At 44.7% G+C, this 22,817-nt stretch overlaps 1 long non-coding RNA gene across 1 annotated transcript in view; it reads left to right on the forward strand.

Moving 5' to 3' along the window:
* Nucleotides 1-22,604, forward strand: part of LOC309515149 — a 32,799-nt gene extending 10,195 nt beyond the window's left edge. Inside the window, exons 2-3 of the long non-coding RNA XR_014212324.1 lie at nt 21,387-21,559; nt 22,103-22,604. This is a non-coding gene — a long non-coding RNA (uncharacterized lncRNA). The remainder of the gene's footprint in view (nt 1-21,386; nt 21,560-22,102) is intronic.
* The last annotated feature ends 213 nt before the right edge of the window (nt 22,605-22,817 follow it).

Raw genomic sequence — 22,817 nt, forward strand, 5'->3', positions numbered from 1 at the left:
ACCTGCTGGCTGGGGCTAGTGAGAGTTATGATGCAAGGACGCCCATAGACCCTCACGTTCCCCATGCCTGCTTGAACTCAGCCCTGATTAAATTTGCTCATGGAAAGCAAACCTGGTGTCATGATTGCTGTCTGCAATGCCCTAGTAAAAGAAAGAATTAGCAAGCGAGCTGAAGGAGGTTGTGGTGACTGATTGGTCTGTCTAGATGTGTATTGAACCATTCATAAGTCAGACTTGTAGATCAATTTGTCTATAATCACCTTAACGTTTGGATACATGAATGGAGAATAAAGTCTGATAAATGTCCGCACTTCTATTGGCTACCAGGCACGTAGGAGAAAATTGAAAGGATTTCAGCTAACAATATTCACTACAAATATGTTGGTGACATGCTTTCCATATTTTGTTTCATTTCGTGCATTTGTAAGTCACTTTCCCCAGCTAAATAAGTAAATCGCTTTCCAAAATAATACAAAACGCTTACTAACACCTCTAGGTTTCATTAGCCTCAGCGGAAATCGCAGGGTGTTCAATTATCTGTTGGAAAATGCTATAAATTATTATCATTCAATACAGTCGTACCTTGGTTCTTGAATGGAATCCGTTCTGGAAGTCCGTTCAACTTCTGAAAACCAAGGCGTGGCTTCTGATTGGCTGCAGGAGCTCCCTACACTCAGTCGGAAGCCTTGGAAGCCGTGTTGGATGTTTGGCTTCCAAAAAACATTCACAAACCAGAACACTCACTTCCGGGTTGGCAGTGTTTGGGAGCCAAGATGTTTGAGTTGCAAGGCATTCAAGAACCAAGGTATGACTGTATCTGGAATATTCAGTCTGGAAGACTGGGGTGCCTAATTTTATGAAATTTGGGGTGTATCTGGAATATGAATATATTTATGAATTTATGAATATCTGGGGTGTATCTGGAATATTCAATCTGGAAGACTGGGGTGCCTAATTTTATGAAAACATAAAACTGGAGTGCCTTCTGCCACTCCAGTCCCAATGGGCACCAAGCACCACTGAGTGGCATACAGGAAAGAGATGGAAGCCCTGCCTGAAGCAAGGCAGGGGAAAGACCCCCTTGGTAGAGGAGATGTGAAGGCAACTGGCTTAAAGACTCAGCAGCTCATAGGTGTGCTAGGCCTGGGGGATTAACCCGAGCCACATGTTCCAGGTCCGGTCCCAAATCCAAGGATTCCGTGAGGAGTCAGTCCAACAGGGCCAAGGCAAGAAACTGGGCTAGGTCAGGCACAAGATCTCAGGAAGGTTCTGGCAAACAGCAATGTTGTTCCCACAACCTGGGACGGGGTCCGACAGCCTTTTATCTCTGTCGGGGTAACAGCCGGTCCTGATCCCCCAGTGACTCACCTCCCTGTCTCGCCTTAAGGCTAGCACTCCTCCTGTGAGTACTCAGGTCTCTCCTTCTATCAGACCTCGGGAGATGTCGTTGGGTTACTAGACCCAGAGGCCGCCTCAGCCTCTCCTGACCCAACTGGTAGTGGAGCAGCTGTAAGTGATGGCCCAGCTGAAGGCAACAAGGTAATCCCTGCATCTGGAGCCAGGGCAGGCTCAGGCCCCTGACTCGGCCCAGCTGGTGCTTGTTGCAGGGGAACCTGTGCAGACTGGGGCTCTTCAGAATCAGGCCCCAGAGTGGGTTCAGATGCCGCCTGAGGCAATGGATCCAGTGCAGACTGAGACTCCTCTGGTTCCGAGTCCGAGCCTGAGTCCCAGGCTATCACACCTGGAAACCATGGAAAACCACTGCTAGCCAGGGTAGACAATCCAGAGGTAAATTGGCCAGTGGTCTGACTCAGTATATACTAGAGGAACTGGTGTGGACTGAGATTCCTCTGGCTCTGAGTCTGAATCCGAGTCCCAGGCCATCACAATAGGACTCTGGTCTCTAAAACTCAGGTGTATTTAATCTGGTCATGAGAGGCAGGTGCAATGTTATTTCTCTTCTTCTGTATGAGCCATGTTCTGAGTGGCGGCTCCTGCTGAACTGAGGCAGGCAGCCTGTCCCTGCCTGCCCTTTCTCACGTGCCAGTAGGAAATCCAAAGGAGCTTTGTAATGTCAGGTATGAGGTAATTGCCCCACATCCATGAACTTCGTTTGACCCAGCTGAAGCAGACCTAAATCAGCCATTTACTCCGCGAGACTTGGACCGCATGGAACGCCGGCCTGGACTCTTTTCTGGTGTGCCCATATGTTTTCATTTTATAGGCAAGCTTACGGCCTATAATGAGCCAAAAGAAGGAGGTAATGGCGAAGGAGGAGGGGAGAGGGAAGGGAGAGAGAGAGAAATCCCAAGCCATTCTAAGCCATATTGCCGCAACAGTAAATTTTTCAATCAACATTTATTTAAGAAATATGTAGACACTTCAAACGATGGGTGTACGGCAGTTATTAAAGTTGTCATCTGTTGACAAATGGGTTGTAATTATGGTATTTGCAAGAGCATTACACATATGTTGCGCTGACATCTCCAGTTTATGGAGAGAGAATATGAGAGAGAGAGAGATGTATCTATATTCCTAAAGCAAAGCTGCATCTGTAGATCCAAATCAGCCAAGAGAAGCCTCCAAGGGCTCTTATTTAAATAATAATGGGTTAATATGCTTTATGAATAACTATTAGGTAATGAAAAGGAGAGCTTTGATTCTCTGTGAACAAAGGAGGCCTCACGCAGGGATACTGCTGGCCCTGGCATTAACCATCCAAATTGGGGAGGAGCAGGAGGGTGACGGACTGGCTTCCATCCAGCCAGCTACAGCCATCTTTGTCTTAAGAAATATAACCGCCGCAGTTTTGTTATTTATGATCTTTCATTTACTGTGCCTGCAGGAGCTTTTGCAGGAAGACTTTAATGAGCATAACAAATAGCGAGTAAGTTGAATCCAAAGAAACAACGAAGTTTGGGGTCTCAGCCTTCTGTATTCTTCATGTAGCTTTTATTTTTCCTCATGTAATCTCTATGTGACCCAGGTAATTCCTGCTCTTCCAGACAGAGCAGGTGCAGGTTTCCTTGTTTTGTTTTCTTACATTTATATCACACCCATTTTTCCTCCAGTCATGGAAACCAAGGCAGTGCAGATGTGTTTCCCACACCCTGACCCACCTAGCCTTCAGCAAGGTGGCAACCTCATATGCCTTTCGACACACAGGAGAGATTCACCCAGTTGTGCATTTGTCTTGATGCCCAACCTTCTATGGGCCAGTCCAGACGTTTACAAGGTTGCTGAGAGTCTCCATGTGGAGGCTTCATATGAAGATGGAGTGGGGACATCTCTGCTTCGCCATAATGCAGGAAGCATCACATGTGACAAAGCTCTCCATGGGAAAAGTTGGTTGAATGGACATGGTTCGCAAGACTTCAGGAAAGGGGAGAGATGCATGGCTTGATTCTTCTTGCAGTGGGGTATCTCCACATGATAACATCTCCCCAAAAGATGGGAGACATCATTTTGCCCCCTTTTTTTGAGAGAGCAGAATTGCACAAATTGGGTCAGAGCCATTGATTTCTCCACCATGCAAAGATTCCTGCTGGCCTAGGAATTGTCTGAAGGAAGTGAAAGCCACAACTGAATGTCTGGGCTGCCATCACTGAACAGTGTGGTGTTTTAATATGGATGTTCTGATTACAGATTCTGTTCATTGTTGGCTGCACACAACCACCACTTGATGTTGCCAGTCATCAAACATAATTCCAAGTCAGGGTCAGCCCTTCCATGAGGCAGAGTGAGGCAGTTGCCTCGGGCAGCAAATTCTGAGGGCTAGAAATATGTGTTATGTAGCCTGCCCTGCAGCCCTTAAGCTAGCATGCTTCCACAGGGTGTGGTGGAGGACTCTGTTCCGTTGTCAATGCTGAAGTAAGTTTCAAGAAAAGTTGGGATTGGCCCATACTACACCACTGACACTTTGAATGGGGACTTGAAAACAACTGGAAGTGGATGAAGATGATAGAGTGATTGGTTGGTTGGTTGGTTGGTTGGTTGGTTGGTTGTTCGTTTGAAGGGAGCTGGCTAACATCCTAGGTGCTGGAAGAATCTTGCACCAGGAAGCAGCAATGAACTTTCTGTGACCAAAAACCAAAAGCCTTCCATGAAGCAGAACAGAGGAGACCTAGAGGGCTCTGTGGTCTACGAGATTCTTGCAGAACCAGTTGCAGGGAATTGCACTCTGTTCCCCCCCCCCTTGGGCATCTGGTTGGCCATTATGAATCTGGATGATGGACAAGATGGGTCTCTGATTCAGAAGGCTCTTCTTACGCTCTTTATACCAAAATCTTACTTCTACCTGCTGCTAGTTAGCAGTCAGTGTTAGTGATTGCCATGGGACTTTCCCAGGCAGTTTTGTTCTGTAAGAATCTCATCTATGAAGTTGCATTCTTTGGCATTTGCTTTCCTTGGGAAACATCCCATGAAACTCCTTACGTAGGCCAGATGCCATTTCATTGATGAGATCCAGCACCAATTGGGAAGGATATAGGAATTAAATTATGGTGTTCGTTCAAGCCAAACACACCTATAAAAACTGTTTAGATAATAGGTGTTGCATTTCTTGATTAGCTGCTTTTATAGTTCAATAAAGTGGAATGGAAATACATAGATGAATGGTTCCACAGAAGACATTCCAGAAGTCTACAATAAAAAAATATAGTACCCAAGACTGAACATCTGTACATATAAAGTTACCAGCACTTCTTTTAACTTCCTTTGATCTTGGGGGAAGAAGGAAAGTGAAGACAGAAATTTGCCCCTCATCTAAACATGTTTTAAAAAGCTGGAGGAAAACAAGGAGTGGTGGTGGGATTCCCACCCTCACTGAAATTTGATAAATCTGGTCCAACCACTAGGAAAATGAAAAATTTCATCTTGTGGTGCATTTCCAAGAATTGTTCAATTAACTCTCCATTCAGAGCCATGGCTTACAGCAGAAGCAAACTCTCCAAGTATAGCGATGAGATTTTTCAGGCTGTGTTTTTACTGCTAATATTAATGCTTGTAAATGATGGGTTTTAAATTGGATATATGTACGACATGTCACAATAAGCAAGTTTCTAACATAGATCATGCCTTTGCCATAGCCAGTTTTAAATTATGTGATGGGTTGTTTATGAAAACACCTTTTTATTGGGCATTATTAATGCCCTGTGTTTAGATTGCTTTTAGCTGGATAATCTTTTTTTTCATGGGACCTAATGAAAGCAGGAATAAATTCTAGCTTTTGGATGGCCCCAACAGCTGGCTAAATTAAGCCGGGACAGTATAAGTGGAGCAGATTGTATTTCAAAGCCATCGTATTCATTGAAACCATTTGTCCAGATAATGAAAAAAGAACCATTAAAGGGGAGGGGTGTGGAATATTGGAACTATTTTTATTGTAAATATCTAAGCTTCCAGTTAAGCTGCTAGGACATTGAAGTCTGATACCTCCACTGAAAACCAACAGAGACGAGGGGGAAATGAAGGAAAGATAGCTGTGTTGTCCTGTAAGAAAAATGCAAAAAAAAAATCAAAGAACCACACACACCAAAAAACCAACCACCAAATATTGCAGCCGTATCTTTATTAAGATAGCCAAAACTTCCCAAAAAGAACAATAGTTTGCAAGTTCTCCAGATCTCTTAACATAGGACAACAGGAAAGCTGCCTTATACAGTCGTACCTTGGAAGTCGAGCAGAATCCATTCCGGAAGTCTGTTCGACTTCCAAAACATTTGGAAACCAAGGCACGACTTCCGATTGGCTGCAGGAAGCTCCTGCAGCCAATTGGAAGCTGCGGGACCCATGCTGAACATTTGGGTTCCAAAGAATGTTCACTAACTGGAACACTCACTTCCAGGTTTGCGGTGTTCGGGAGCCAAAACATTCGACTTGCAAGGCATTCGACTTCTGAGGTACTACTGTACTGATTTGGGTCATTGATGCATTTAACTCAGGACCATCTAAACTGGCTGGTAGTGGTTCTCCGGGGTCTCAGGCAGCAGTCTTTCCCAGACCTACCTTGAGACCAGGTTTGAACCATATGTCTTCTACATGCAAGGCAGATGCTCTTCCACTCAGCCACAGAACCTTCCCTCATCTTCATCAGGCTAGAAGCTAAACAAAGAAGCTAAACAAAGCAGGTGGGGATTTAGCTAGTGGTAGCATCAAGTGTCTGGGTCTCATCAGTGTCTCTTGCAGCAGTATGGGAAAGAAGGGGAGCCATATAAGGAACACATACCATCCAACTTTTCCAGACCCCCAACCAGGCCATGCTTCTTTCAGGACGTGCTCCCAAGTGAATCTTGTGACCCATGCCTTGGTCTCATGTGTGTTTTGGGTGCCTTGCAAGATTGTGCCCACACAAAAAATCACTTTTTCAGGGTGAGAATGTGTCAGGCTTCGGGGAATCTGGTAAGAACGAAAGGAGCGTCCTTACCGGTTAGTTTCTTTAATAATCACAGTGAGAGACAAAGAAATGCACAACTCTCTAGAAATGGCATTGCTTCCAGTAAAGGCTCACCCTCTTCGTCCTCATTAATCTACGACACTCCTACATCGGGTAATCTGAGCCTGTTGCTGCCGAGCTTTGAGAGTTCTATCACTCTCAAAGCCCATCTAGTTTTAGGCAAAGGGGAAGGGGTCAGGAATGCTGTCCAAGGACACTGAATCTGCCAGCAGTCTCTCTCCTGGTGTTTCCTCTTCTAGCTGTTCCTCACCCAGTACCTCCCAGCTTTTCCCCTCTGGACTATACCCTTCTGCAAACCACTGTTCTAAATCAATACTGTTCTCCTACCCTTGGGAAAGTTCAGGAGAAGGGGAGGGCAGCTCCCACCATTCCTCCTCAGTCCAGCCCCTGGCAGAATGAGGCATGAGAGTGCACAGGATTGCAGCTCCCCAAATGGCCACCCTGATCTTGCTCGAAAAAAATTGGATGTCCCATTTTTTTCTGGCAGATATAAAAACATAGGAAGCTTCCTTATACTGAGTCAGACCAGAGGCCCTTCTAGCTATAGCAGTGGAGGCAGAACATTCCCATCATGGCTTGCAATTGTTGATAGCCTTGTCATCCAGGAATTTGTCTAAATCTCTTTTAAAGTTGGCGTCTGCTAATGAAGTTCTGACTGTAGGGTTGGTTCTCGGCAGGACTGCCCTGCCCCTGCAACCCTTTCCGCTGGGACATGGTATCCAGCCCTCATTGGTCCCAGCTGGCCCTCATTCTCCAGAAGATGGCACTGGCTGACTGGTAAGTATGGCAGGCTGCAGACATCTCCTGCAGAGAGGGATGGATTGACCCTTCTCCGCCCAGAAGGGATTCTCAGCTCCACACACACACATAAACCCTGTAACATTTTTCGCATCCTGCTGTTCTAAATGAATCACAACCAGCTTCAGGTCATATCGTCTCCTGTTTACCAAGTTAGACATGGTGGAGAAACTCTTCAGACGAAGTGGGGTCCATTTGTAAATGTTAACCGAAATGGCAAGTCACAGGGCCAAGCTGTAGACATAAAGCTCCTAATGTAACGTGGCTGTTTTAAAGATTTCTAAACATAAATGCCTTGTGCCTGATGGATAATCAGCTAATTAAAAACACGTTCCAGTTACTAAATTGTTAGATTATGCACCTAAAGGGACAGGAATCTTTCTCTTTTGTTTTTCAATAAAATTGCTGTTATCCAGCCTGAGCCTTTGGGATAGACCAGCTATAAAGCGGAACAAATGAGTGAATAATAAATTCTATAAGGTTGCCAGCAGCCACTGCGTTTTTGTTTCCATTGACCTGATCTTGATAATATCTTCAGCTTCTAAATAATGGGCAGCTGCTTCCCTGCCACCATGAATAAAAGAGAGATGAAATTCCCTTCACCTTGGAATTGGCAAAGAGATTGCCTTTGGGGGTAGCCAACATGGTGCCTTCCACATCTTGTTGCACTACAACTCCCATCATTCCTGAGACCATTGACCATGTGGTCTGAGGATGATGGGAGTTGCAGGTCAAAACATCTGGAAGGCCCCATCATATGCACACTTCCTGGGGAGCGTCTTGTTGAACTCAGTGGATTGTGTAAACATAGGCAGGATAGAGTTATATGTCCATCGGGCTTCAGTGGTAACATGTTTAGCTATTAGGACAAAGATGTCATAGAGGGGAGTAACCGTGTTCCCTACTAGTATTTACTCAGGTTGCTGTTGCTATCAGGCAGACTTGTAAAGAGATGCTGAACTTATAGAAATGGCAAGTAGTCATGATGGTCCATGACAGGGGAAGAGGAAATTCCAAATTAACATTAGGGTTGTGTATTGTCTTGATTAGGAGTTGGGCCAACTAAAATGTCAGAAGGTAGCAAGTTCTATTTCAAGGAACAAATTTATTTATGGGCTAGTCAATGGTTCTGCACTACTGGAGCTTTTAAGGTTACAAAGCCATTCCACAATTGGCCAGAGTGCATTCATGTTTTCTTAAGAGATTTCTGAACCTGAGTTTTTTTATTTTTAAGTCAACCTGGACTGGAGATACTATCACGGTCCTGTTAAAGACATCTTTGTAAACCCTTTAAAGATGATTGAAGCTAATCAGGATGTAAACTGTTTAAGTAAAACGAATAAATGATGCATGTGTTGAACCATTCTCCCAACTCTTAAAAGAAATGAAGTCAAGGCATGAAGGAATCCCACATCTTCACAAATATCTGTCTGAAGAGGTGGATGCCGGTTCCTTCTAAATGAGCTCACTTAAGAGACGTCACCCCCAATGTGCTAATTTGTTGGTGGCGACGGTAACAGTATTTGTTTGATTTCTTATTTGCTTTTCACCCAGGGTGGATTATAAACCTTTAAAATTTAAAATGCAATATTGAAATCAGTTAGAACAAATGATCACCAAGAGAACAGGATGGGGCCTAAAAGAAATCTTTCAGGTGTCAAACATCAGGGTAAAATGGTGTGTCTTTGGCACATGACAGAAATGACATAATTAAGATGAGGAAGAAAATCCACAATTTAGGGCTGGCATAGAGAATTTGTCACACACATAAGCCCACCAAACCTCTGAGGGTGGTGGAACTACTAAGAAGGCTACCTCTACCAATCTTAACACCCAACTGAGCCAGTAAGGAAGGAGGTGGCTTTCAGATATTTGTGGCTTTAAACACTACTGTGAGCTCCTTAAATTGGCCTGAAAACAAACTGGCAACCAGGACTGCTGTTTTAAACAGAGGGTTATGTGAATTCTACAAGGATACCAAGCCAATAATCTGGGTGCTCATTTTGGGCCTGCTGACATTTCCAAACCAGCATGTTGCAGTGATTTAGAGTGTCAGACTAGGACCAGGGAGATCTGTGTTCAAATTCCCACCCAACCATGAAGATCAGTGTGCAATCTTGGTCTGTCACTAGCTCAAGTCAACCTCACAGGAAGAAGGGGAGGAAATGGGGTGTGGAGAAACATCCTGAATTCTTTGGAGCCCTCAAAAATATAACTGGGTGCCTGCCTTCTGAAATGTTTAATTCCATAATTCTACCATCTCTTCATCAGTATAAAATGAATCATAAAGCATAGCTTGAGAGGGCTGCGTTTGTGTTTGTGTGATTATCCCAATTAATTCTTTTGTAACCAAATTCCAGTGCTACCACAAAAGGGTTATTCAACACTCCATTTAAATGCATTTTTAAAAAAGTTATATTCCAGCTCAGATGTAGCATCTTTTTGAGCATCGAGGTGCCTTTGAAAATTAAACACACATAAGATATTTCAGCAAAGAAGAGAGGTATTGTGCATTTAGCATCCATGATGACAGAAAGCACAGTTCAAGCCACATAGATGAAGAACAATGGAGAAACGTTGGGAACAGGAAATATCTGCTGTACACATTAGCCTCACTCTTGCTGCAGTAGATGGTCCAGGTGGGGTCATGTATTGACCAGGAAGGAGCTGTAGGCATTGTTGAAGAGAATAGGCAAATCCCAAAGCATTCATTCTCCAATACGCAGCTGTGATGTACAAGACAAACAAGCACAAAATTGGGCCAGCAACAAAGGCAGACAATAGAAATCAAAGGGCAATCCATGTATGGTGGCTTCTAAGAATAATACTCTTTATTCTTCCTTCCTTTTTTCTTTTTTTACTTAATATATTCTATGCCGTCGGATTTTATGTGATTTTCTCTCTCTCAAAGGTTTGCAATGCCTATACAAAAACCAGAAGTACACTGAGGCTTCAAAGATATTTGCACAAAATATTGCTTTTAGTAACCTCTAGGAGGTGGAGGAGGAAAGAGACCGGACCTGTGTCTGGTGTTATTTTAAAACTATACCATTTGCTGAGCGCCTCATTAGTCTGCCTGCCAGCCAGGCAGGCAGCCACAGCAGCTAAAGGGAACATCCAGTTTCCGTAGGGCATGCATCTTTCAATCCCAGCTGCTAGGGGCAATAAATGGGAGGGGGAGAGTGCTCTCCTTTGAGTCCAGCTTGTGGTCTCTCTCTTCTGACTGGACCACGCTAGCAGGAGATCAGTAGCTCAGATGCTCTCTTTCCCTCATCCATCAGGGTTCTCGTTGCATTCTTCTGCCTGCTTCAGGAAAAGAGGGCATAAAGGGGAGGGGGGAAGGATTTTCATCACCACAATTCCCAGCACAAGTTGACTTTTTGGTTTATTGATTTCTTGCTGTTGTTCTCATTCTGTCCTTCATTGATTCATAACATTTCTCGCAGCCCAACTCATTGTGTGTTTACTCAGGAGTCCCACAGACTTCAAAAGGGCTTACTCCCAAGTAAGAGCTAGGAAGGTGGGGGGACGGGACGGGACTGAATTCGTATTTTAATGCAAACCTGCCTAATCTGCACTTTCCAAGGCAATATGTCAAGGGAAACACAGCTGTCCTTTGAAAGTTGCGCTTCTCCAAAGGTGGTGATGCAGCTCTCTGGGAAACTAATGCATACAGATAATGTATATTAGGGTTAAGTGTACTTTAAAATGCATGCATTAGTGGTAGGAACTTAAAATAGGCACTGCACTAGGGGAAATTGCCTGGAAAAAAATTGTGGATCAGGTAAAATTCCATACAAAAAGTAGTGTATTAAGCAAAACGCTGATGAATGTTATTGGTTATTATTATTTCTTAAGGTTCTTGAGTTCATGCAGAAATGTGGAGCAAAGAATGAAAGATTGGGAAAATAAGAAACCAAAATTGACAATGTGTTATCCCTAATACCAGTGCAATGATGTACTCAGAGCTAAGTTTTGTGGAACTTTCTCCCAGGCAAGTGAGTATAGGATTGCAGCCAAAGGGCACATAGGTTTGCAATGCTAGTCAGCTTTTTATTTTTTAAGTGCTCAGAGCCATGAAATAAAAACATAGCAAAAAGAAAAAGAAAAAAACACATAATAATAAAACTATTAAGCATAATAAAAAAGATTAAGCATAATATTAAGCATAATAAAACAGCAGATCTGACTTTATTAAAATAACAGAGAAAAATTCCGCTTCAAAAAATACTGAAATAAATTCCAAAGGGGTTTTGGCAGCATGACTCCACCACCATCTATTGATGCTCATGAACCAATTGTGTTGGTGCTCATTGGAACTGATAGGGCAGAAGGAAGGGAGACCAAAAGTAGGTGAAGCCAGAACAAATGACAGACAGAGCCAACTACTTCTAGTTTTGTCCCCTTTCTCTTCTTCCTCTACAAGGGCAACACCAAGACTAGGGGCTCCCTCCGAGTCTGACATCATTCACAAATATCTGCGACAATTTTACTGATGCCAACACAGTTACTCATGATGGAACATAAGCGTAAGTTATCGTCTCCCATCCTTAACCCAGCATCTGCAGGTCATAAAGCAAAAAAACAAACAGGGGGGAAAAACCTATGTACAGAAAAATGATTTCATAGTAAATGTTGAAAAACAGGAAATAGTGAAAAGGGCAACTCCGGTAAATGGATTTCCTCAAGGAAAGGAAATGTGGAGGGACATGGAGGAAAGATTCTAAAACAACTGTCTGAATGAGTGCCAAACAATTATAATTCTCAGCTCAACACAGGAATGAATGGAAGCTAAAGGAATCAGAGACAATTTATTCCCCATGCACAATAATTAAAGGAGTCAGCTAATGCATTGGGCAAACTTAAATAGTGTATGTTTCAGGGTGTGTACGAGAGAGAGAGTGAAAATTGTTATTTTTTTTACAGTTGGCTGATTCCTGACTTTCTTCGTCCTCTGACTTTTTCTGATCATAAAATTGATCTACACACTGTTGTGGACATGCCGTAAACAACAGTCCATTGACCTTCTGAAACTTTGTCTGGAGACAGAGACAGGCAATACTTTGAAGAGTGATGAAGGCGGAAGGATAGAGCCATCATAACCCGTTATATAGCACATGTTCAAGTCTTTTTCCCACCTCTCTCATCACAAGCCAAACAGGTTTTTGAGGCTTTTGAACAATCTGCTAGACCACTGGTGACACCAAGTCAGAAGTAACCAGCATGCACTCCTCCCTCTCCCTCCCCCCGCCCCACACACAGAGAAGCACACCACCAATATTTTTATATATTTTTCATTTCACTTTCAGCTCTCTGGAGGAAAGAAACAGTATCTTCTGCCTTCAGCTCAAATTTCCCAAGTTTTGTTTCACCACAGCCAGTGATGAATTCAATGCCCCTAAATAAAAGGCGCAATTTGCAAAAGCCACCATAAAATGAATTGTGCCCACTTAAAGTGAGAGATGGGAATGGCAGATTTGACAGTACTCATTTCATGTCTCAGGTGTTTTCCTGCAGCACGTCTGATCGTGGCTGAGACAGTGTGGTGTAGTAGTTAAGAGCGGTGGACTTGTAATCTGGTGAACCGAGTTCGCATCTCCGCTCCTCCTGCTGGGTGACCTTGGGTTAGTCACACTTCTCTGAAGTCCCTCACAGAGTGTTCGTTGTGAGGGAGGAAGGGAAAAGGAGATTGTGAGCCGCTTTGAGACTCCTTAGGGTAGTGATAAAGTGGGATATCAAATCCAAACTCCTCCTCCTACTCTTCTTCTTCTTCTTCTTCTTCTTCTTCTTCTTCTTCTTCTTAACACTGGGGGTTCAGCCATCCATCCAGCTGAAAGGCAAAAGAAGGACTCCATTGAAAAAATGAAAGAGGTGGCATTGAAAGCTTCCTGCTGATGTCAAACAGGTAACACAAGGGCACACATGCCAGCCTTTTGCAAGTGTGTTTGGAAATACCTTTGGCTTGCAGCAGCGTACATCTAGAGTGTGGGGAACTGCCTCAGACACAGTAATTTGAGCTTGGCTCCTGCGCAAGTCTGTACACACGAATGCAAATTGCACAGGAGCAGATATGGGAGTGAGCTGGTACACAGCAGACATAGCCAGACAAGGGAATAACATTGGGCATTATGCAGAGTACCCAACACGGAGCATGGGAGCCCTTTAGAGCTCATCTCTAGGCAGAAAGTCACATGATTAGAGCAAATATGAGAGAGCGTAATTGCACCAGCAGTTGGCTTGGCTTCAACTGAGGATAAATCAGTGTAAATACATATATGCATGGCTTACTACTGTTGGGTATAGGCAACCTTGCATGCCTACAGTCAGTACAGGGAAGGGTTGAGACTAGTACAGAGTCAGGGGAAATAATCATTGTGGTTTCCTACTAACACCTAAACTATGCCCCTTCCTCCTATGCTCTCTCTCTCTCTTTTCTTGCATGAGGATGTCAAGACAGTAGCTCCAGTCATGTAGTGCAGAATCTGAAGCTATCCTTGTGAACATTGTTGTAGGTTGTTGTGAGCGGGGACTCACAGGGATTAGGCTGTGTGATGCCTAAATCCCTTCTAATTCCTAGATCCAGCAAGGGTTAAAATCTAATGGAGGATTCCATTGTTGAATTAGCCAGGCAAGGGCCATAATGGCCCCTAAGTATGGGTGATTAGTATGAGAAAGGAAGTTGTTCTGTGCCAGAGAGTAAATGGATGGCTGGTAGTGAGGAGGAGAAAAGCTGGAGCGGAGTTTGTGTGAGCTGGGCTGGAAGCAAGCAAAAGCCAGAGAGTCATGAGAGCCACACTGGATTTCTGCTTGAGTCCATGGGACTCAAGCAAGACCTTCTGAGGTGTTAATGCTGTGAGCCCTTGCAACTTAGGCTCAGGTTGCATATATGGGCAAATAAACCATATATCCTAAAAACACCACAGTCTCCTCTGCCCCTCATTCCAAGAAAACCAAACTCTGGGTATATACCTCGAACCCCTGGATTCTTGGACTGCTCAGAGATTGGGGTGGGGTGCATGTAACTGTTAAGTAAAGCACCTTTACTTTACCAGTGGGGCTGCTGTGTGTTTTATTGTTCATTTTAAGCAATGCTAGTGATGTGTGAATCAGACAATATATATGGTGGGACTGAATAGCTCCAGATTTTAGCTCTGAGATTAGATGATAGATGATAGATAGATAGATAGATGATAGATAGAACCAATTTTATTTTTTGAAAACCCAGATACTACAGGGGTGGGGAACCTCATGGGTGCTCTGGGTACATTTCCGAGCACAATTCAAAGTGTTGGTGTTGACCTTTAAATCCCTAAACAGCCTCGGCCCAGTATACCTGAAGGAGCGTCTCCACCCCCATCGTTCTGCCCGGACACTGAGGTCCAGTGCTGAGGGCTTTCTGGCAGTTCCCTCACTGTGAGAAGTGAGGTTACAGGGAAACAGGCAGAGGGCCTTCTTGGTAGTGGTGCCCGCCCTGTGGAACACCCTCCCATCAGATGTCAAAAACAACTACCTGACATTTAGAAGACATCTGAAGCCAGCCCTGTTCAGGGAAGTTTTAAATGTGTGGCATTTTAATGTATTTTTAATCTTTGTTGGAAGCCGCCCAGAGTGGCTGGGGAAACCCAGCCAGATGGGCGGGGTACAAATAATAAATTATGATGGTGATGATGATGATGATGAAGGGCCTGACAGGGACACTGGGAAACCACTTTTGAACCCCTGGCCTGAGTGTTCCCCATCCCTGTTTTAAACATGATGGTTGTGCTCTGCTTCCAAGATCAGAGGCAGTCACACTTCTTTAAAACCAGTTGCTGGAAACCATAGGACGGGAGAGTGATCTTGTATCTCTGGTCCTTCTCACTGGTTTCCCACAGGCATCCGGCTGGCCATTGTGGGAACAGGATGCTGAACTAAATGGGCCATTGGCCAGATCCAGCAAAGCTCTTCTTATGTGATCATGGCTCCCTTTAAATGAGTGATACATGGGCGGCTTCTTTCTGTGCAGCTTCTGCCTGTGCTCCCTGGTTTATTAAGCGATATCTTGTACTCCATCTGGATGTTACAGAATTTCGTAATGAACATCGCTAACAGACTGCATAATATATCTAAGGTTAGAAAGCAATTATTCCAAGGGAGAAATTATCCAAACAAGACACACGTTTCTAATGCACGCTGATCCCTCCCCACCCTGCCACTACAAATTGTTGCATATAGCCCAGAAAGCCCAGAAAGACGCACTGGTTGCTAAAAATAAACCAACATTAATGATAGAGGAATAAATTTGATTTGCAGCCGCCGCCTCATTTCCATTAAAGGCTGTGCCACTTAAGGAATATATCTAAACCTGGATAATTTATGAATTCCTTAACTTTCATTTGCATACTATGGTAACATGAATGTAAAAAATAAAGATGTGTGCAGCAAGTTCTGCTACTCTTAATGTCATAATGCCAAGTAGGGAAAACAGAGAAGAGCACAAGAATGGCCCAGCAACCCATCATCTCAGTGGTCATGTAGATGCCTGATCAGTACATGAGCACTGTACTCCTTTCCCAACTCGTGACTCACATCAACTGGCACTCAGAGGCTTCCCTGACATAAGATGAGCTGATACCCACAAGTCTAGGGGTTCTTTGAAAAAAAGAATTTGGCAAACAGACAGAACATAGGTCTGCCAAGAACAATCAGTCAAGTGCAACCTGCATGTTCTGGGTGTTAGGATATTGATGTTCCATTCCACCTTAAGAACAGGCATGTGGAGTTGTTGTATGTCCTTCCAGCACAGCCTGCTGGGAACATCCGTTGTGTATAGCTTTTGCTTATGCTTCCTGCTCTTCGACATGAAAGAGAGCAGGCATGTTTTCTTTGTCCTGAACTATGCTGAATAAACTGCTTGTAAATATGCATTACATATGCCTCTGTCCACCAGTTCTGTTACGTGTTATTCACTCTGCTGATTGAGGCGTGCTCAAGCTTCTCAAAACAGTGTGCCGCTGTTTTGATGCTGTTCCAAGGACTGGAGTTTGCCCGGCTGGTGGGCTGGAGCCAGCTGAGAGCCTGCGAACTGCCCCCGTTCCCTTGGACACATCCCAACACTGGGGACACTAGGTGGAGGGGCAGGACCGGAGTGGGGAGCTCCTGCTAGCCACCTTCTGAGAGGCATATCTCTGGTCACTGTGGGAAACAAGATTCTGAAATAATAATAATAATAATAATAATAATAATAATAATAATAATAATAATTTATTTGTACCCCGCCCATCTGGCTGGGCTTCCCCAGCCACTCTGGGCGGCTTCCACAGAAACCAAAAAACACTAAAATATCATACATTAAAAGCTTCCCTGAATAGGGCCGCCTTAAGATGTCTTCTGAATGTCAGGTAGTTGTCCATCACCTTGACATCCGATGGGAGGGCATTCCACAGGGCGGGCGCCACCACCGAAAAGGCCCTCTGCCTGGTTCCCTGTAGCTTTGCTTCTCGCAATGAGGGAACCGCCAGAAGGCCCTCGGCGCTGGACCTCAGTGTCCGGGCAGAACGATGGGGGTGGAGACGCTCCTTCAGGTATACTGGGTATATTCAGGTATACTCAGGTATATTCTGAAACAAATGGACCCTCAGTCTGGCTCAGAAAGACTTGAGCAATATAGGGTTGCCATATCTTGAAGAGGACAGCCCAAGACACTGCCAACCCGAGCTGGAGGAAGGAGGCATAGGAGTGTCCAGTCCTTTTTTTCTGGGGGGATGCAGGGGTACACATACCCCTAAACATTTTGTCTTGCCCTGACTGACGGATGGACGGACCAACTGACGTGCCAACTGTCTCCGCAGTAGCAGCGCGGACTGGAGCTCTGTCAATCTTCCCACCGGTGCCCAGGGAGGGGAGTCTGGGGCAGCTACGGTGGAGGCGATGGCACTGCTCCTTCTCCTCCTTTTGCCTGGTTAGAGCCAGCCAGCGAACACTCACCCCTCCTTGCTCAAGCCAACCCCGATGTCGCTGGGGGCCTTCCCGTCCTCTCAGTGCCGCTGCCTCGAGTCCCTTGTCTGGGGGTTGGTAGGGGGCTAGGAGGAAAGGGGGCAAGGGGAAGAGGGAGTAGCCAAAATGAAGTACCCCTAAACATTTTTTATTTTTTTAGAAAAAAAGCACTGGGAGTACTCATGCACCTCTTTCCCTGGTCCAGGTTGGCAGTGGCTGTGGCATGCAGAGCAGCCCAAGCCTAAGCCCACCCTATCCTTTAAAATGTAAAAAATCTGCCCAGATGGGCGCGTTGGCCCTCAAAAAGAGAACATGTCCAGGTTTTCCCGGATGTATGGCAACCCTATCAATTAGGGCTAAGATGAATGGGCTTTATTCCATTTGAAGAGGACCTTTTGACAAACATTTGATACTTTATTAGCTTACTTTGGGGCTGTTTTGTTTATTTCCTGATAAAAGGTGGAACAAAGGAAGCTGCCTTATACTGCGTCAGAGCATCAGTCCATACAGCTCTATATTGTTGATCCTGATTAATAGTGGCTCTCCTTGGTACGAGGCAGGGCTTTCTCCCTGACCTACCTGGAGATGGAGGGGGTGGAGTTTGGGACTTTCTGCATGCAAAGCAGATGCTCTACCACTGCGCTACCAAATGCCAGAATGCCATGGATGCCATTCAACAACTTTGACACCATTACCAACCGATCACAACAAGATGAAGTTTAATCATAAATGACTCTAACCTTCACCTTGCTTGGAATCTTATTCACTTTGCCCACTTGCTGATTAATTAAATGCGTCCATAAAAAGCCTCTGTTGTAAAGCCTGAAGGCACAATTATTATTTCTACCCAGATACACCATCAAATTGCTCGGCTGTGTGCACAAGAGAGACAAACTTGGGTAGGTATGTTTTGATTCTGATGGGGCTAGATCTGAAAACCCCACTCCAAAACCTTTCTCAGCTCCTCCTCTGCAAAATTTTGCAAGTTAAAACAAAACAACCCCCTTTGTCTACTCGTTTAATTGAAAATGCAGAAAGCGACACCAGCTGTGGGACTTCAAAATGTCGAGTGTGTGCAAAAGGAAACCACACCCACAGAAACACACACACACAAACACAAAAGATTCCCTCTGGTCCATTTTGGCATGTTCCTGATTTGTTTGGTGAAATGTTATTCATTTATAGATCTTTTTCTACAAGAAGCAAGGATGTTTGATGTGCAGTGGTTCTGGCTACATATTGTTGTAATAGAATAGTAATAATCGGGTTTTCTAAAATTAAAAAGTACATTGTCACATCGATAAAATGTTTCTGTTGGGGGTGTCACATAATTCAGATGAAAACAGAAACAGGAGTGCAAATATCCAGTGAGAGCCAGTGTGGTGTAGTGGTTAAGAGCGGTAGACTCGTAATCTGGTGAACCGGGTTCACTTCCCCGCTCCTCCACATGCAGCTGCTGGGTGACCTTGGGCTAGTCACACTTTTTTGAAGTCTCTCAGCCCCACTCACCTCACACAGTGTTTGTTGTGGGGGAGGAAGGGAAAGGGGAATGTTAGCCACTTTGAGACTCCTTCGGGTAGTGATAAAGCGGGATATCAAATCCAAATCCAAACTCTTCTTTGCTTATTCATCCCAAGCTTGGAATGGAAATAAATCCAGCAAACGAAATTGGTGTTCACCATGGTTTCTGCTTTCAGTCTACAAATGATCTACATAATTGTTTATAACCCACCCTCCTAATTTGCCTTGTGAAATGATTGGGCAGAATAAAATAATGACAACAGTGTTTACACAATTTACGAGATTAATTAAGGGATTTGTGCAAGTTGCATAGATTCACCATTGCGAGTTGAATAACGTAGCTTTTGGTGGAAGATGAACTACGGCAGGACAGAAACAGAGTTGCATGCAACCAATACACAGTGAGGCAGGGAATACCACCCTGGTGCCTTCTTACATCTCTCTCTTCCATTATGCACATTTGCACATAATAGGGATTAGGGACCTCTGAGACTCGGTGAAAGAAAAAGGCAGATCAGAGGCCTTTTCTCTTTCCCCACTTCTACCCTCCCCACAGTGATTTCCTTCTTCGCCGTTCACTGCTTTGACAAAATGGCTGACTTGGCACCTCTTGCTTCCCGAGAGGAAGCCCATCTTCCAGCCTGGATCTGCGCTACTGCCTTCGCCCTGCAATGCAAACGTCTGTGAAGATTTTGTGGTGTTTTCTTTAACCTCTCCCCACCAGGCTCAAAAATACAGTTCGTGTCTCAGGTGGCATTGTTCCTGAGGCCATTAAATCATTTCAGCTTGAGACCATTGATGTGTTATATTTTTCTAATGCCCTACATTGTCAGTGTTATTCGCTGTGGGAGAGAGCTAAAAATAAACATGTACTTTAGCTCTTAGATAGTGTGTTGATACTGTTCTTCAACAGGGAAAAGGTAGGGAGTTCTGCCAGCCAAGGCGACGTTCTTTCTTCTCTCTTTCTCTCTCTCTCTCTCTCTCAATCTCGCTCTCTCCCTGGTGAAAGTGCTAAATAAATGCAATTAAGCAGATGCATCGAGAACCCAAGGTGTTCATCTCGGTTATTATTTTGAAAAAATACTAACGTTGAAACAACTTTATTGTGGCAGCAATTGACTAATAGCTGGGCTTGGGGGAGGCACTTTAATAGGCCAATTGGTGGGGCGCCGGTGTTGTGCATTCAAATCACTTTTTTAAAAATGGATTGTTTTGAAGCAATCACAATTGCTCCATTTCAAAAAAATAAAAAATCCCAGCTTTAAATTAGTCTTAATAGTTACCTGTCTCACAAGGTAGCTGTGAGGTTCATACATACAGTTGGGAGAAACTAAATCTCAACAGACTTAGACTGCCACACAAACCCTAGGTGAGAAGGTATGGAATTTAATGGGGGGGTGCCACTGCCACATCCACAGTCTTGTTGGTCACACTTGCTGGGGCAGAAAGGGGAAGGCGGATAACAGCTCCAGCCTGGAACAGTTGCTGCAGTTGAGCCTGATACCCTCATGCCATAGCATAGAGTGCTTCGTGTTCGGGTGTGGACTGTGCCAGCTGATCACAGTGCAACCATGGGTTGAAGCACAGGCAGCAAAGGTAAAGGTAAAGGACAACTGGACCGTTAAGTCCAATCAAATTCAACTATGGGGTGCAGCACTCACCTCTGCTTCCAGGCCAAGGGAGCTCGCATTTGTCCACAGACAGCTGTTCCGGGTCATGTGGCCAGCATGACCAAACCGTTTCTGGTACACAGAACACAGTTACAAAAGCCAGAGGGCATGGAAACACCATTTTCCTTCCCGTCGCAACAGTACCTATTTATCTACTTGCACTAGTATGCTTTCAAACTGCAAGGTTGGCAGGAGCTGGGACAGAGCAACGGGAGCTCACCCCATCATACTGCCGACTTTACGATCAGCAAGCTAGACAGTGGGAACAGCTGGTGTGCACAGACTGGCAGCTATATCACCGTGCCCTTCAACCGCCCCATGTTTAGTGGGATATCCTAGATTCACAGAAGCATTCCCAGCTTATGTTTAGATGTGGGAAAGTCCCGCTTTCCCCCTCCAGAACCGCCACCACCAAGATTGGGGAGGTGGATGAGCCAGCCGAGCCTCTCCATAGCCACTGTTGCCAGTCTCCTCCCTTTGGCATCTCATAGGGGCTGCTGGGAGGGACGTAGGTGGCACTGTGGGTTAAACCATAGAGCCTAGGACTTGCCGATCAGAAGGTTGGTGGTTTGAATCCCCATGACAGGGTGAGCTCCCGTTGCTCGGTCCCTGCTCCTGCCAACCTAGCAGTTCGAAAGCACGTCAAAGTGCAAGTAGATAAATAGGTACCACTCTGGCGGGAAGGTAAACAGTGTTTCTGTGTGCTGCTCTGGTTCGCCAGAAGCAGCTTAGTCATGCTGGCCACATGACCCGGAAGCTGTACACCGGTTCCCTCGGCCAGTAAAGCGAGATGAGCGCTGCAACCCCAGAGTCAGTCACATCTGGACCTAATGGTCAGGGGTCCCTTTACCTTTACCTTTTAGTGGCTGCTGGAGTGTGGGCAAAAGAGGAGAAGTTGCAGCTGCTGAAGCCCAGCCCTGAGTGATGCACTGGAAGCAGCAGCAGCTCTGGCCCACCTGCAACAGGAGCCACTGGCATTGCCAGTACTGCCAGAGTAATCTCACCACAGGGGCTGTCCTCGTCTCCCTCATGCACCAGAGTCCAGCAGAGGAGAGGTGTGGCGCTGCCACCACTCCTCCTTCTCCCCATCACTTCTGTCCCCAACATGATATCCTGGGTCCAGAACTAAGAATGCTGGCAGGTATGGCTATATTTTTCTTTTTCCTTTCTCCTTCTGTGTTGGAACCCCTATTTGGGGACTTCTCTGGCTTTATTTTTCTGGCCCATGTAGGACCAGTCTGGATAGTTAGCCTTGGTGAAGACTTGACGTTTTTATCCCCCAAAAAAGTTTTTGATTGAGTTTCCACTGAAATGAGGCTGTGTTTTAATGTTTTAATGTTGTATTTTAACCTTGTTTTTTAAGCTGTATTTCAATCAATTGTTTTTTATATTTGGTGTTAGCCACCCTGAGCCTGGTCTTGGCTGGGGAGGGTGGGGTAATAATAATAATAATAATAATAATAATAATAATAATAATAATAATTAAAGCAGTAGCTTACACAGGCCAACACTGTCTTTAAATGCCAGAAACCTCATTAACTTGCTCCATATCCCCCCTCATTTAAATGCAGTCTTCTCCACCTCTCTCTCCTACACATACAGATAGTCGATATTAAGAAGTGTATGAAAGCATATATATTTTAATTTTCTTTCTCTCCCTCTCTCTTTGTTGCTACAAATTTAGACTACCTTCTGCGAGGAAAAGTCTCTGGATGATTCACCTAGAATTCCAGCTCCTCTGTACCAGTTCCCCACAGCATGAAGGAAAGGTTGCTGTGACAGATGTTTAGAGGAATAATTGCTACAGCGGTTCCTGCTCAAGCTTCAGATACGAGACAGCAGTGGGGGCAGGGAGGGTTGGTGTGCTGTTGTGCACACACCAGTGTGTGAGAGGGAACCATGACTCTCCAGTCCCTTTACCTGAACAAAGCTTATGCAATCCAGAATGTTAATCACTGCACACAGAAGCTGCCATTGTCCTTACACTAGCAGGATGACTTCATATTGATCAAACACCACAAAGATGGGGGGCCCGAGATCTCATGTCACCCATACCTGACTTCAGAACTTGTGCCCTTTCGGCAGACGGATTCACAAAGTAGGGATGGGAGAATCTCATGATTTCAGTTTCTCTCCATTTCTCATTTTTCCAAAGTCCCGTTCTCCACATTTCCACATCAGACTGAGAAGGCTTTTGTTGGTTGGTTTTTTTTAAAAAAAATAATAATAATCATGAAATTCACCAGCATTTTAGTGTAAATTTATCCCACTGTTATTTATTGATCTGTTTCATAAAATGCATGTACCGCTTGGTTGCTAAAACAAACCAAAACCCTAAAAGCGGTTTAGAGTAAGATTAAAACAACGGACTTGTCAATATATAAAAAAGTTAAAGATGA

Source organism: Podarcis vaucheri (assembly GCF_965113315.1).
Source record: "Podarcis vaucheri genome assembly, chromosome: 12".
Lineage (NCBI taxonomy): Eukaryota > Metazoa > Chordata > Lepidosauria > Squamata > Lacertidae > Podarcis > Podarcis vaucheri.